This window comes from Chinchilla lanigera, unplaced genomic scaffold, assembly GCF_000276665.1.
Source record: "Chinchilla lanigera isolate Chin_1 unplaced genomic scaffold, ChiLan1.0 scaffold00030, whole genome shotgun sequence".
NCBI classification, from domain to species: domain Eukaryota; kingdom Metazoa; phylum Chordata; class Mammalia; order Rodentia; family Chinchillidae; genus Chinchilla; species Chinchilla lanigera.
This window is the reverse complement of record NW_004955431.1, coordinates 14,950,604-14,967,810: the sequence shown is the minus strand read 5'-3', so window position 1 is coordinate 14,967,810 and position 17,207 is coordinate 14,950,604. Positions and strand designations below refer to the sequence as shown.

Genomic DNA, 17,207 nt, shown 5'->3' with positions numbered 1-17,207 from the left:
GATATACTAGACATATATAATGATAACATATATCACAGGAAATTTGTACCTGTACGTGATATACCTTGCTTCTTCTTCTTTTCCCCTTCCCTCCCTTCAAACCCTCTTCCTCTTCTAATTTATAAAAGCTTTGTTTCCATTTTTGCCTTCTCTTCTCTTTTTTCTTCCTCCCCACTCCATTTCCCTTCTCATTTTAACATTTTCTTCCCATTTCCCAATATCTATTATACATTTTTGTCCTTATTTACACTTTTCATTTTTCCGAAATAACGTGGTCTTATATTTCCTTTCTTAGATTGATTCCTAGGTATTTCATTATTTTGAGTGCTATTGTGAGATGTGTTGTTTCCCTAATTTTTCTCTCAGTGAGTTTGTTATTTGTATACAGGAATGCTATTGATATTTGAATGTTGACTTTGTATCCAGCTATGATACTTAGTTTGGTCTAGAAGTCTTCTAGTAGAGTACTTGGAGTTTTTTATGTAGAGTATCATGCCATGCATAAATAATGATAAGTTTAAGTTCTTCCTTTCCTATCGTTATTCCTTTTATTTGTTTCTCTTGTTTAGTTTCTCTGGCTAGTAGAAGAGAGATATCTATATCTAGTATTTCCAAAACTATATTGAATAAGAGTGGTGATAGTGGACATACCTGTGTTGTTTCTGATTTTAGAATGAAAATCTAACTGAATGAAAGTTTTCAGATTTTGTCCATTTAGTATGATGTTGGCTGTTGGTTTGTCATAGATGGCTTTTATCAGATTGAGATAAAGACCATCTATTCCAATTTTCTGTAGAGTTTTTATCATAAATAGGTATTGGACTTTGTCAATTGCCTTTTCTGCACCTCTTGAGACGATCATATGTTTTTTGTCCTTGTCTCTGTTAATATAGTCTATTACATTTGTTGATTTGTGTATATTTAACCATCTTTGTATCCCTGGGATGAATCCTACTTGGTTAGGATATATAATCTTCTTGATGGTTTTCTGTAGTTTGTTTGCCAACATCATACTGAGGATTTTTGTGTCTATGTTCATTAAGGAGATTGGCCTGTAGTTCTCTTTCTCTTGTTTTGATATCACGGTAATACTTTCCTCCAGGATTGAATTTGGGAGCACTTCTTTCCCTTTCAATTTCATTAAAGAGTTTGAGAAGTAGTGGTAGTAGGTCTTCTCTAAATTTCTTGTAGAATTTAGCAGTGAATCCATCAGGACCTGGGCTTTTCTTTGTTGGTAGGTTTTTAATTACATCTGCAGTTTTGTTAACTGATACTGGGTTATTTAGAATCTTTATATCTTTTAATCAGCTTAGGTATTTCATATGTATCTAGGAATCTTTCCATTTTTTCTGTTTTCCATCTTATTAGATTATAAGTTCTTCAAATAGGGATTGAAGATCTGAATTTCTGCAGGATCTGTTGTGATTTCACCCTTTTCATTTCAAATTGCATGGATTTGAGTCATTTCTCTTTTTTTTTTTGAATAAGGTTGGTTAAGGGTTTATCTGTTTTATTTAGTCTTTCAAAGAAACAACTCTTTGATTTATCCGTTCTTTGTATTGCTTTCCTAGAAATCAATTGATTTCATAGAAATCAATTGCATTGATTTCTATTCTCACCTTTGTAATTTCCTTGCTTGTATGAACTTTGGGCCTGACTCACTCTTCTTTTTCTAGAAGCTTACTGTTCAATATTAGGTTGTTTATTTGAGTGCATTCTTTGTGATATGATGAGTCACCACTATAAGTTTCCCTCTTAGGATTACTTTCATTGCATTCCATCAGTTCCAGTTTGTCATACTGGCATTATTGTTTAATTGTAGAAATTATCTGATTTCTTCTTTAATTTCATCTGTGGCCCATTGGTTGTTCAGGAAGGCATTATTTAATTTCCATGTGTTCATGAAGTTCTTGTGGCTTCTTTTGCCATTGATTTCCAATTTCATTGCACTATGATGTGATGATATGCCTGGATAAATTTCAATGCCTTTGCATTTACTGAAGCACATTCTATGAGCTAGTATGTCATTTATTTTGGAGAATGTTCCATGTGCAGCTGAGAAGAATGTGTATTCTGATGTTGTGGGGTAGAACACCCTATAGATATCTAGCAAGTACATGGGTTCAAAAGTTTGGTTCAGTTCTTATATTTCTTTGTTGATTTTTTATCTAGTAGATCTATTTGTGACAGTGGGATATTGAGGTTCCCCCATTATAATTATGCTAGTGCTTATTTGATTTTTCATGTCCATTAATATTTGTTTTATTTAGTTGGATGTGCTGATATTTAATGCATATATATTTATGATTGTTATCTGTTCCTCTTGGATTATTCTCTTTACATGAATGTAGTGACCATCTTTGTCTTTCTTAGTCAGTCTTGGCTTGATACAGTCTGCAAATAAAATAGCTACCCCTGCTTTTATCTAGGTTCCTGTCACATGGATTATTGTTTTCCATCCTTTCACTTTCACTCTCTGAATTTCTTTTTGAATGAAATGTGTTTCTTGTATGCAGCCTATTGTTGGATCTTGCTTTTTGATCCATTCTTCCAGTTTCTTTCTTTTGATTGGTGAATTGAGACCATTTACATTGATGTTTATATCTGGTATGTGTTGACTTATCCTTGTCATGTTATTTCCCTGTTGTTAATTCCCTTGTCCCCCACCCCCTCTGTTTCATTACTTGCCTTGCCTCATGGATTCATTCTGTGGGTTTCATGGAGTTGTAGTCCTTCTTATCTCTTTCTAAAATGTCCTTCAGAACATTTTGGAGTGTTTTTCATGGTCAAGAATTTCTTCAGGTGTTCTTTTTCATGGAACTATCTTATTTCTCCATCAATTTTGAAAGATAATTTTGCAGGGTATATCAATCTGGGTTGGGAGGTATTTTCTTTTAGGGCTTGAAACACTTCACTCCAAATTCTCTTTGACTTGAGGGTTTGTGTGGAGAATTTTGCTGCGATTTTGATGGGTTTCCCTTTATAGGCGATATGTTTCTTTTCTCTATCAGCTTTCAGCACTCTGTTTTTGTGTTGAATTTCTGGAATCTCGGCTTTTAAATGCCTTGGTGTAGGCTTTCTGTTTTTGTTTTTGTTTTTGTTTTGGTTTTGGTTTGGTCATGGCTAATTGGAGTTCTGTATGCCTTACTTACTGTTAGATATCAAATTCTTTTTCACTGCTAGGGAAGTTTTCTGCTATGACATCTGTGAACAGGTTTTTTATGTTATTTGTGCTATCTCCTGCTTTTTCTTTGACTCCAATCAATCTTATGTTATTCTTCTTTGCATCATCTGGCAGCAGTCAATCAATTTTCCTTGTCCCTTGCTACTTTTAAGAAGTCTTTCTTTTCATGGTCTCTAAATGTAATCCTATCTTCTGTATCTGGTTCATTCTGCTGCATGTGTTTTCAATATAAATTTTAATCTCTTGGTTATCTGTATCTGTTTCATGGATTACATTTCTTTCCTATGCTGGACATTTATGGTTTCCATCATTTTCCTAAGCCTTTATATTTTATTATTTGTATCTGCTCCAGAGTCTCTAATCATGTCCTTTATTATGGTCACCATCTCTATAGTTATCTGAGGAATTATTTATTTGATTCTTTCTAGAGTCTCATTCATCTGCTTTGTTTCCTCCAGTGTTACTACTTTAGGGAGTCCAGGTGCGTGGCTTTTGATTATTTAACCTCATTTCCCTTTGGCAAGCTGGGAGTGTGGGGTTGCATCTTTATCTAATTTTCTACTTTTTTTGAGTTTAATTCCTGAGTTGATGCTTGTAAATTGCTTATGGCAGGTAGCTTTATTGCTAGTATTGCGAACCCTTTAGAAATGACTGTTTCTTAGAGATGGCTTTCAGGTGTAGCTAACTTTGGGTTTTGAGTCTGTTGCAAGATCCTACCTCTTCAGTTTATGGGGGATCTGAAGATGCTGCTTTTTTGGCCTACCCACTGATTCTTTGACACTGACCTATAGTATTTTTTATGACCCTCAGGCAATCTCAGTCTTGGCAGCCCAGGAAGAAAAACTGATCAGAACAATTATATCACCTTCACTAAAGTAGTACAATCAGTAGTAATAGTAGTATCAAACACAGCTTAGAAAATGACAAACTGTGGTAACTATCAATTTGCCACTTTAACTGTATGAACTAGATTTGTGGTTATATCACAAAATCTAAAATAATCCAGAAAGTTGTATACAGTAAGTATGCCATAAATATGGCAATTTTACCCTCAGTGTAGAAAATTTAAAAGGAGTTATGGAAAAAATAGAGAAATAGAAGTAAAAAAGGAGATTAGAAGCAAGGCTAGAGGACAATAGAAGATTACATGAACTTTGGGAACTGATGAAGATGAGAAGGGAAAGAGAAAGGAAGAAATAGAAAGAACAGAACAAAATAACAAAAAACTAGAAACAATGTTCATGTTCATATAAAAACAAGAAAAATCAAGGAAAAAAAGAAAAAAAGGCCCACTTTTCTGCTGTCACACAGAATGGAAAGAGTGGGTAGACGGAGTGGGCACACAGAGCCCAGGTCTGTGTTGATTAATCCCAGCAGTAGTTTTACAGTCAGACAGTAGATAATTCCAGCAAGTCTGCACATTTAGTTCCTTAAAGTTCAGGCTAGTTTCTTGCTGCAAGGCTGGAACACATGCTGTTCAGTTGGCAGCACACCATGTGCCTCTTCCTGGCTTGAATTTGGCTCCACTTCACTTTGACCCTGAAAGCCACTAGATGGAGCAAACCGCAGCTGCTCTGAGTTCTGAGCTCAGTTGGTTCTTCTCCAAGATGGTGACCAGCCAGTTGCTTTCTCTTGGGGGACATCTAAACCCAGTGACCAGCCAGCGCAGTCCACTATGTCACTGCCCTGTTACACTGGCATGTTTTTGTGGAGGGCTCTGGAGCTGCTAGTAGTCATCACGTCTCTGCAGGGTTGAGCCACCCCTCCCACATCTCAAGCCACAGCTCAGGGAGCAAGCAACTACCACGTGCCACCTCCTTCTTCTGCACTGAGGTCCTTCTCTTCGTTCTCCCCATGGCCTTCAATTATCTCTTCAGATCCTTGCTGGGTCACAGGGACTACCTCCATCCTTCTTCTTTTCCTCACAATGCTATATTTCAGCATCTGGACAACAAATCGGAAAGAGGTTGTTTCTCTGCTGTTTACCACTTTACCATCTTCCCCGAAGTCTGGTTTACTTTTTCTAACGTGTTATATACATGGAAGCCAACACTGTGTAGTTTTTTTTGGACTGGCTTATTTCTCTCAGCAAAATGAACTTGAGAACCACTTTTTCTCAAGTTGTATCAGTATTGCATTCCTTTGCATTATTGACTAATATTTGCTGTGCTTTGGATAAGTGCTCCTGCAAGTTCTATGTGTTAAAAGCCTTGTCAGTAGGGCAGTGCTACTGAGAATGGGGTGGAACCTTTAGGAAATGAGATTGTTAGATCACTGGGGGCATGCCCTTGAATGGAATTTTGGAACTCAAACCTCTGTTTTTTGTTGTGGAAAACAGAAACCAGACTTTTTCAGATGGTGTAAAGAACCCAAAGTGCACTGTGGAAAGACAGAGAAAGGTTCGTTTGGCTGGCCTGGCTCAGAGAGGCTTGAGTCGCATAACTTCTGGGTGCTGAAGATAGTGTCACAAAGGTCTTTATTAGATTTGCCCCAGAACAAAGACAGTCATTTAAAAACAACAGATTTAGAACCCTAACCATTTGGCTCACCTCCCTCAGGTAAAACATCTAACCTGAGAAGTTGTGAAACCCCACTGTTAGCATACCAAAGTACGGTTCCCCTTATTGGCATATCAAAGTGCCCTTATTGGCATATCAAAGTGTAGCCCGGGCTGGAGGAAGGGGTGGGAAGTGTGCTTGCCATTGGCAGAAACTATTGTGCTCACCTCGGAGATAGAAGATCGCCCTTTAAAATACATCAGTTTCTTCTTCACTTTTACTCTTTCACTTCTTGGCAATCAAATGATGTTATGGTTTAGACCTCAAATGCGCCCACTGCCATTCTCAGGTGTGTGGAAGGTGAGTGGATTGCAGGGCGCTGTACTCATCAGTAAACTGGTCCATTGATGGGTTCATTACTCATGTGTTCATGGTGATGCTGATATAAAAACACTGACTGTCCTGCCCATTGTATAAACTATAGCCCATATGACCATGTACAGTGCATAATACTTGACAATAAAGGACTATGTCACTGGTTTATTTATTTACTATACCATGCCTTTATTGTTATTTTAGAAAGTACTCCTGTAAAACATATACTATCTCATACCAGCAGCAGCCTCATACATCTTGATTGCGAGTCTCTTGATTGTATCATTTTCTTCTGTGTTTGACTTAAAATCCTGTTATTTTGTTCATCAGGACTTCGTAAGCAATAGACTATATCATATATCTCTGTATACCATATAACCTAGGTGTGTAGTAGCTATTCCATCTACATTGGTGTAAGTATACTCTACGGGGTTTGAACATCTTAAATCACCTGAAAATCCAGAGTTCAGAACATGTCTCCATCATTAAGTGACACATGGCTGTACACAGTTTTGCACTCAATACTCATTAGCCCCAGCTGTAATTTTGGCTAATTTCTATGCTTGCCTTTGTTTTTTGCTGACTGTACTCTCTTCCCATTAATTTTTATTTCTATTAGACTATATCTTCTTGTCATTGGGTGGGATACTTTCTCAGGTCTTGCATGTCCAAAAAGTCTTAATTTTTGCCCTCAGAAATTGATATTTGGTCAGGTAAAGAGTTCTAGAACAACCCCCATCCCTCACATTTCAGAAGCTGATTATTGCCTGCTTGCACTGAGTACTGCTGATGAAGTGTCATGTCAGACAAATTCACATTCTGTGGGGGGTTTTTTGTTTTCCTTTCATGAAGATTTTAGGAATGTTTCATTGGCCTTGATATTCCAAAATGTAATGGCAATGCCTACAGGGAGTCTTCGTTCATTTTTTTGTATTAAGGTGTACCCTGCTGTACCCTTTTGGGGTGCTTTCAATCTAAGGATTTCGGTTTTCTTCTCTGTAATTTCTTTAAATGTTAGTTCTTCCCCTGAAAATTTCCTGGGGACTCTCAAAAGATGACCTTCCAACTGCTGTGTCTGTAGACCATATTTCTTATGTTCTTATATGACATTTCTTTATTCATGTATGTTATTTTCTCTGAGATTCTCCCCCAGTGCACTTGTGTTCACTTGGACAGTTGGCCCACGAATTGAGTTTTCTGTAATAAAGGATTCTGTGTATTGACACCATGTGCAGAGCGTGCTGATAGGAGAGGTGGCCGTAGCCCTTAGCTCTTTGCTGCACTCCACTCATAGTGACAGTGTGGTGGGGGAAGGGTTGGTCAGGGTGACTGTTTTCTTCCTCCCCCGCCTCTTTATGCCTAAACCAACTTACTTCACAATCCCGCCTCCAGCTGGGTCAGAGAGTTGGGGCTATGCCTGCCTTTGCTGCCGGACCCTAAGCTGTGTTATTTTTTTCCCCTTCCATCTGATCCTTCAGTCTTCTAGGGGTTTTGTTTTGTTTCAGTTCCCCTGTCTGGTTTCCTGAGAACTGTTATACGTATTTTCTATCATGTTTGGTGCTGGAGGGATAGCAGTAATACGTGTTTTGGCATTACCTTGAAAAAAGGGAAGCCTTCAAATAAAATCTTATGAACTTAAGACATAAAATAGAAAGTGAAGCACTGAAGTTGAAGCAGGCATAGAGATCCCAGAGGTGTGCACCCCTTCTCCTTCATGATGTGCTGCAAGGAGGCTGCAGGCACCCCACATACCGTGCAAGCCACTCGCCATGTTGGTATCATGCTCCAGTCAGCTGCCCAGCATCCTTGAGAGCTAGCCCTATCGTCCTAACAGCCTGTTCCCTCCAATAGTGAAAGACCACCTTTTGCTATTTAGGAATTTGGGACCTTTGGGGACTTTCCTTGAAATTCCCATTTTTGGTCTAAGAGCTCATTTGCAGACAACTGTTACGTTAAACAGGAGGCCATTGGCTTGAGGGTGTCTTTGTACTTCGTGTTCCTGCATAAGAAAATACAGTTCAGCTTGGTGCATGAACAAACTGAAACCCAACTTAGAAATATGGTTTTTTTTTGGAACAGATTGACAGGTGTCAGCCTACTAGGAGCAGCTGAACTTCAGCCAATCACAAGCAATGAACTGCTCTGATCAGATCTAAATAAGGCAAATGCCTAGGTGTTAACAAGTTATTTTTGTACTTTACTTCTGCATTAAGCCTATGACAGCCCGCTATTCTGCTGCTAGGTGGAGCTCTTTGAACTTCTTCTTGTTCACAGTGCTGATTTGTGAATCATTCTTGGCTCAAAAAATTCTGTTAAATTAACTTTGTCTAAAGTTTTTCTTGTAATAGAGCTGACATTCTCTGAGTTCAATAAATTGTCATGCCATTGATGGCTCCATTCATCAAGTCCATCTACTCTCCCAGGTTGTCTCTAATGATTAGCCATGTGAATCTTCATACCCCAAATCAAAATATTTCAAACCATTATTGAATACAATGGGTAGGAGTTCTGCCTACAGAAGAGGTGCTTTATGAGTTTTTTGTATGATTTTAAATGGAACTGTCCTGGTTCTGGATGTAACCCAAATGTCAGAGGTATATGAGGGAGACCCCCTGTTTGTCTTATGTTCATCAAGTTTTGCTGTGTATTGCTATGCATACAACTTTTCTTAGGACCTTTGAGATAACTTCAGTGGAGATTTATTTATATTACCTCAAAATTTTAAGAATTGAGACTTTCCAATTTCATGGGTGTATCCTTGTCTAAGGGTGGCCTATGAGGGACTCATCTTTATCCAGACAACCTCATTCAGAGTTAAAAGGTATTTTAACTTTGCTTTTGGTTAGATCTTGAATGTCCCCCAAAGACTCATATGTTGGAGGCTTGGTCTCCAGCCTGTGGAGCTACTGGGAGGCAGTGGAACTTTTAAGATGTGGGACCTAGTAGAAAGAAGGTCACTGGGACAAGTCCTTGAAGGGGATATTGGGACCCCTGACCCTTACTGTCTCTTTTCTTTGCTTCAGGAAGTGAAATGAGCAGCTTCCTTCTCTATGTGCTCCCTCCGTCATGCATTGCCTTACCACAGGCCCAAAGGCAACAGGGCTAAGCAACCATGGACCAAAACCTCTAGAACCATGAGCCAAAATAAACTTTTCTTCTTTGTTAATCTATTATCCCAGATATTTTGTTATAGAATGGAATACTAACACAATCTTTTTAGAAAAATAATAAATCATCAAGCCTGACTGGCTAGTGATTTGAATAAGAGATTTAAACAGGGACATTTAAAAAAATTTATTAGTACTTATTTGCAGTATATGAAGTTTACATTCATTACCTTCTTCTTAGAAGTAGGTGCATGTACACAACATAGCTTGATTCTTCATTATTCCCCTCCCCTTCCCACCACCCATCTCTAAATCTCTTTTCCTCATTCTTATTATTGTACTATATTAAATCATATTTAGACAGGGAAAAATTTTATACTCTCAAAAGTACCTATCATTAGGTACCTATCATTAGGTACAATTTTAATGTATCAAAAATGTAAAGCTATGCAGCTATTATGTAGAGCAAAATTGTAGATTATCTCAATAATTCTGTTAATTATTATATTTTTAGAGTCCTATTTACATGTCTAAATTTCATATATACCATAGAAAGTCTATTCATGCCTCCAAATTTTCCAAATACCGAGTATTTTTACTTACTTGTGACAGTGTTATGGATTGACCCTTACTTCAAAGGTAATTGGGCAGTTTGTTAGTTTCACATTCATTGTTAATCCTCGTACTTTTCCCAGCTGCCAACCACTTTACAATGGGGAGGCATGAGGTCCCAGGGAGATCATCACATCCTCTGGAGTGGAGTTGACTAAGCCAATCAGTGTCTTCCATTCAGTGAAAGCAAACATTGGTTACAGAGGAGATCTGTGACCCCAAAGAGGCCCAGTGAGAATGAATATGCTGATCTTTCTTGGAAAGGCTGAGCAGAAATGCCCTCTATCTTCCCTTCTGGGCTACCATGAAGATAAACACAGACTTGAGAGCTGCTAGAAGCCATAGGAAATCTTAAGGGAAGTAAGCCTTAGAATTTAAGCCCAAAAGGGGCAAAGTAAAGAGCTAGAAACAAAGCAGATTCTTGGTGAATTTGCTTATGTACTAGATCAAACCATAACTGGAGGCAATATTTTTTCTGGCATTTTTGGTTACTAGAGTCAGTAAATTCTCTTAATTGTGCAAACCATTTAGAGTGAGGCTTTCTATTAGTTTCTTTCTAACTGGCATGCTGTGCTGGCACTTATCCTTTATGTTAGAGTTATGGGCTAAGGTTAGAAGTTAGGGGTAAGGAATTAAGGTTAGGATGAAGATAATGAGACTGGCCTGTATCTGTGGAGCGTTCTCCACAACAGGATGGTCCTGCAAGCGCTGAAGGAGGAGGATGATACTTCTGAGGCCCTCCATGCCTAGACAGCAGCACCAACCCACAGAGGGATGGGACTGTGGAGGTGTGCTCACACACACTTAGGTCCTGAGCCCTAATCAGAAGAACAGCTTTTAAGACCTACACTGGAAAAGTAAGACACACACACTCCCCTCAGCAGTGCAGTCTATGCTAATCCTGAGGCCACCAGGGGTGAGAGGGCTAGGACAGATGGCTCCTGATTCCCAGCTGCAGCTCCACCAATGTGCAAGAGAAAAACAGATGTGAATAGATAGCCCAGTGGCCTTTATTGAGCATCTACCCAGTTTTTTCTTGGACACTGCTGTTTTTCTTGTAGTTAATAAGATTTCTTTATTAATTAACAAAAAAGAGCTTTTAGGATATAACTTGCAAATTTTTGTCTAAATGTACCATTTAGGGCCAGGGATGTAGCTCAGCAGCATAAGCACCTGCCTGGCAAGCTCAAGGTCCTGAGTTCAATTTCTGGCACCACAAAAAATAAATAAATAAATAAATAAAAAGTTTAAAAAATGTACCATTTAACTAAGTTTTTTTGGAATTTGAAACATAATAGTTTAAAATAATGGAATATATCCATATTTTTCTTTTAGGGGAGATAAATTATTTTTAGATGTAAATATGCAACACATTGTGATGGTTTCTTCAACTTAGCATAATGTTTTCAAGGTTCACCACATTGGAACACGAATCAGAAGTTCTTTAACCCTTTTATAGCCTAATGATATCCATTGTTTGGAGGTCCTCCTTTTAAAAAAATCCATTTATTATTTGATGGACATTTCAGTTGTTTTCACTTTTAGGTGATTATAAAAAATGGACATTCACATACAAGTTTTTTGTTTTTGTTTTTGTTTTGGTTTGGGCTCTTGCTCAACTGGAGCAGGCATCTGGTGAGAGTCTGCATGCTGCCTCCTGTAGTGAGGTTTTTCTGTTTTCATGACAAGAGTTCCCGGTATGCCAAGCTCCCTCTTCTGTCTGTCTGCAGGATATGGTACAGAACCCAGAAATGATCAGAAGATACAGAGGCTTTGGGTTTTCAACAGTTGGCTTTTTTCTACACTGGTTGGTCTCTGTTGCCACTGCTGTCCGGTGGAAGAACAAGATATACATTAACTGTGCCAAGTATACTTTCGTGGGTGACAAGAAAACAAGTATCCCACAAACAAATTTGTATCATTGACCTTAACATGGAAGTCTCACTGCTGCCCTTCATCTGTGTCTTGTCTGCACTCTTGAAGAAGATGTAATCTTTGACTTGCTGACCATTATTTTATGGCTTAAGAAAGGGACCAGTAGAAGGAAGAGCTCTGATCAAGTCAAACTTTGCCAAGAACAAGGAAGAGGAATACAGAAATCTTGCTGCCTGGTGCTGTTCACCCTGTTTACCACCAACACTGCCATCCTGGCAGTCAGTATATCCACCAATGTCCATGCCTATGATGCCCTGCCAGCAGCTAAACGTTAGAGTCAAGCAGTTCAGAGACCTGCTGACCAATGAGCCTTTCTGATGAAAGGACAGCGTCGCTCTCCAAGGCCTCACCATTTTGGACAAGTTCAATGTCTGTGGTTTTTTTTGTTTGTTTAAAAATAACATGAAATCTACAGACTCAGATGAAGAAAAGGCCAAACAGAAATGGACTTACTTGAAAAATGCAAGTGTTGAGACTAGAGACACCCTGCAGGAGCTCTACAAGGAATTCAAAGGCATGAAATTCTTGCAGCCTCCATGAAAGTCCCCAGAGAAGACGTGGACATACTGAATACTTCCTTCTATTCTACATGGAAGGTCAGCTGTGATAGCTCCAGGGGCTGTGCAGAAAGTAGCTGCCATCCGTAAGGGCACATTATGCAGCTAAAGAAGAGCCATGCATAGCTGCACACCAATAGCGATGACCTCAACCTCGAGCCCCACTGTGATTAGATGCCAAGTGCCTGGGAAAAGATTAGCATACTTTGCAGGAAGCATTAGTATGATAGCACTATCCTTCTCAGATCCAACATGAACCTGTGAATCCAGGAAATACTCCATGGACACAGGTGCCATGTAGTGTTCTACTGCAAAAACCCTTTATACAGAAGTTCCATTTGAGCTCTGTACCTAGGTCAAGAAATCTTTAACATGACCAATAAGTCTGTTTATCATGTTTCACTGTTGTGCTTATCCAAACAAGAAGCATACTATCTTTCGGCAAGTTGCTGGGCCTTTGACCTATTTATAGTCTTGGGGAATGTGGACACCCCAAAACTGACAGTGTTAAGGAAGAGTTCAGTGCCCTTCTGTGTTTGTGGACCCCTACAAGGAGGCTAAAGCTCACATTACCAAAGACCAGAAGACACAGCTGTAGATGGCTCTCAGGCCTGACTATTATCTTGGTTACTTTTCTCTCATTGCTGAGACAAAATGCCTGACATCCAAAAGTAAGGAAGGAAAGGTTTATTTTGCTCACAGTTTGTGGAGGTTTCAGTCTGTATCAGTCAGGGTTTACTAGAGAAATAGGTATAACACAAGATATACAAATGTACAAGAAATTACAAGTTTGGCTTACAATGGTCAGTCACAGAGTTGGATGAGGAAGTGTGCAGAGGGTGTCTGCACACTGGAGATTAGAAAGCCCAGTCCCAGGCTTGGAGCTCACTGTTGTGTTCATGCAAGTCTGTATCAGGGGGCTGATGGGTCTGTGATGGAATGCTGAAGAATCTGCAATGAAGGCTGAAGAGGCTACACCAGAAGGCTGAAGAGTCCCAGGCAGAAGCCAGACAGTCTGCACCAGAAGCCGGGAGATGACCAAGCTGAAGGCGAAGACTGGAGCTCCTTGGAAGAATCAGCAGCCAGTCCTTCTTCAATTCCTTTTTTTAATGCAGTCTACCCATTCTGGGGAGGTGGGGGTGGTCCTCTACACCCACACAATCTGCATGCCTTCCTCTTGGGGCTCAGGATGAATACAAAGTAAGCACCCTGGCTCCCTGCTGAGTCACAGTTAACCTTCTAAACTTGTCAAATTGACACAATTAACAACATCCCAGAAGGGTAAGTCATGTCCTTTTTACCCCCAGATGCAGAACTGCTGAGTCACTTAGCCAAACCTCTAGACTCCTCAAGTTGACACAGTGCATCAACCATAACACAGTCCATACTCAGCTGGCTCCAAGGCACAGTGGCACATGGTAGATGGCAACAGTTCATAGTGCTGGAAAACAGCAACAGCAGCAAGAGCACAAGAGAGGAGGAGGAACAAGCCTGTTTTCCTCCCTTATACTGTAAGCAGGCTGCCCCCACCCAGGGGTGTGCAGCACTCACATAATCTCCATGCCCTCCTCTTGCACAGGCTCAGGATAAATACAAAGTAAGGGCCCTGGCCCTGGCCCCCTCTTGAGTCAGTTAGTTAACCTTCTAAACTTCTCAAATTGACACAGTGAACAACATCCCAGAATGGTAAAGGCATGTCCTTCTCACCCCAGGATGTGGAACTGCTGAGTCACTTAGTTAAGCTTCTAGATTCCCCAAGTTGACACAATGTATCAACCATAACAACTATAAACCAGACCAGCTGTGGCTGAAGAACCAGAGCTCCCAGATGTACCACCAAAGGGTGAGCTAGTACATTGACCCAGCACCACTGTAGAGAGGAAATCCAGGAACCATTGTAGAGGGGAAAAATTATCAACCAGGGCAGCGGTCCCTCTGGCCAGTGAAAAGTCCATCTGAGGTTCTGGGAACTTCAGCTTTTGGCAGCAGCAGGCCAAGAACCTGTAGATCCTTTCAGAATCATTGTAAACCATCTAGGCAAAACCAACAGCTCCTGCTCTAACTGGGGAAGGATGAGCAAAAGGTTCCTGGCCACCTTCTGCTACCCCCTCTCAACAGCTAAGGTGGTGACCTTGCTGCTCTCAGAGGCAATCTTTGTGCTCACAGACCCCTTTCTTACTCAACAGTTCATCCACCTTCTAGGCCAGCTGTGTCAGCATTTCTTAATTTAAAGATCCTTCCATTGACCCCTATTCTTTAGTTAAATGTGCTGAAAAATTCAAAAACATAACATACATAATTTACTGATGATATATTAGTATACTTCTTTACAGTTTACTAATCATAGTATTCTACTACATTTTTATAATAGCTCTATAGACAATGGAGAAAATTTATTATTCCTCTTTTTTTTTTTTTTTGATATGGAGATAGGGACTAGGAAAGCATTGCCCTAGGTTAAACAGATGGTTAGGTAGAAGAAACAAGTGATTTAAGAATAAAAAGCATGCACATATTTTTAAGTTGGATTCTCAGCATCTTCTGTGGTACTTGTCAACTAGGTATAGTGCCTGTTTATTGAATGAATGAATAAATGAGTGAGTGAATGAATGAATCACAGAGCTGGAATAATAAAAGGAATAATGGGTTTCCAGTTATTGGTTTTCAGTTATTGCTGTGGGTTGAACGTGGTTTGTCCTGCTGAAATTTATGTTAAAATTTTAATCTCTTTTTATGAGGTACTAAGCAGTGGGACCTTCAAGAAGAGATGAGAGCTATGCCTTCATGAATGGGCGAGTCTGTTCATGTGATTAATGGGTTACTGGGTAATCTTAAGAGTGAGTCCCCTATAAATACAAATTTGGCTAGATCTCTTTTGTACTCCATGTCTCTCACCATGTGACCTGCTTGCTTCACCACCCTTATACTCTGCCAGTGAGAAAACCATTGCCAGATAACTGCCCCTCACCCTAGGCAGGCACTGTGCCCCTGAGCTACATCTCCAGCCCCTGCCCTTCAACCTAGACCAGAACTATGGCCAAAATAAATCCTTTTACTTTAAAACTTACCGATTTGTGGTATTGTGTTATTAGTAGCAGAAAATAGACTACTCTTCATTCATTTTTCCAGCAAATATTTACCAAATGCCTGCTATGTGAAAGGTGTGAGTCTGTAGGCTCAAATTAACCATGCCAGCACCTTGAGTACTTTCCAAGTACAAAAGAAAGAGAACATTGTTGACATTTTTAATGTACTTGTGACCTTTTCAAACAAAGAGATTATATTTCAAGTATCACAGTGACTTGCTAAGGAGGATCCTCGTGTTTTAAGATCCCCTTTCTATTGCATATCGTTTCTGCCTCGGTTACCTTGAGAACTGCCACTCCTAGGGTGGAAAGCCATGCCTCCTGGTTTCCAATTGCAAGTGCTTAGCACACTCTGAATAGCTCATGAATGCTGACTTATATTCTTCTCAATCCAAGTCTCTTGTAGTATATTAAGATATCTGGTCACTCAATCTCTGGGTAACCATCAAGACAAAAATTTTACTATTTCAGTACGTATTTTAGTAGGTCTAAAGTCCATACTTTGCACGTAAAGGCAATACACTATATAGATTTGACTCTCAGACTGTAAAGTCACAAGAATGTAGAGAGAAGATTGCCCTGTGGGAATGAGGCACTAACCAAGTGATGAAGAAAATAACCTGGCTTGTGGTCCTCCAGGGATGGGATACAGAACTAAAAGACTCTGGACAACTAGAAACTCCAAAGAATCACACTGATGGAACTAACAGGTGAAAATTGTTTCAAGATTTAAAAACTCAGCCAAGTTTTCTTTCTTTCTTTCTTTCTTTCTTTTTCTTTTTTTTAACTCCTGTCCTGCTCAAGAAGCAGAGAGAGAGAAATACATGTTGGGTGTATTTTGGGGGTCAAGTGTGAGAAAGTCAGCCCTGCGTAGTGGAAAGTGTAAGAGCTCTGGAGGAAGACCAAGCGGGGTCCAAATCCTGCCTCTGACAATTTAAGAAATTACTTAATCTCTCTGTGATTTGTTTTCCTCAAATGGAAAATCTTAGTAGGGCCAGGCACACAGGAAATGGAAGTTGTTATTCTGAACTTTTACGTATGTAGGACAAACTTGGGCTCATTAAAAAGTGTTGCACACATATTTCCTGCTTTTCTTGAAAGAAAAAAGATGTCTTTCAGAGTGTCAATAACACAGAAAAAAGAACATGAGGAGCACATGGTCCTTTCCAGAGAGTTAAGATATCTTACTCAAATTTTAATCATAACTGCATAATAAAGATAGAAGGCTACCTTCCTGTTTCTTCTACTGCTAGATTTACTAGCTTTCAGCCAGGAAAAGGAGGGAGGCTTCAGTTTGCACCCTGGAATACCATTCAAATAGCTCATGTTTCTGATAATGTCCTTAGGGGCCTTGAACAAATTAATAATAAAAGAGATGGCTGACTGGGTTCTTCAGCAGCTTCTCAGTACCCTTTCAGAAACTTTAAGAACAGTTGCTTAACTCTTCACTCGTAAACTTGGTGCTGTTTCCTCTTGGGTCATTTCTCTCATCTTGGAAGCTGAGTCCTGTCGCATGTCAATGGAATGACTTTCTACTTTCAGGAGCAAAAGAGGAGGCAGAATGGAGGGAGATTGTTAGCTCTCACTGACACCTCCTTTGGCCATTCCAGCAAAGGTGGCCCAGCAGTAGGAATCCTGGTATAATGTTTCACAGTGGGTTGGAGTCGGCTCTGAGCACAGCCTGGAAACCCTGGAGGACGCTGGTGACCTGACCTGCTACTTTGAACCTGTTCCCTATCTGTACTACTCTATTGAGAGAAAAACAGCAGAATGAGAGTTTGCAAATATTGCGCAGTACAAGTGGCAGTCTTGTGTAATACCAACAAACGGAGCATGAGGTTTAGCAGAATTAA

The 17,207-nt window shown here is 39.7% G+C and overlaps 1 long non-coding RNA gene across 1 annotated transcript in view; it reads left to right on the top strand.

Annotated features, from left to right (window-relative positions):
- The window catches only part of LOC106148866, a 27,950-nt gene extending 15,288 nt beyond the window's left edge, over positions 1 to 12,662 (top strand). Inside the window, exon 3 of the long non-coding RNA XR_001234587.1 lies at positions 11,507 to 12,662. This is a non-coding gene — a long non-coding RNA (uncharacterized LOC106148866). The remainder of the gene's footprint in view (positions 1 to 11,506) is intronic.
- The last annotated feature ends 4,545 nt before the right edge of the window (positions 12,663 to 17,207 follow it).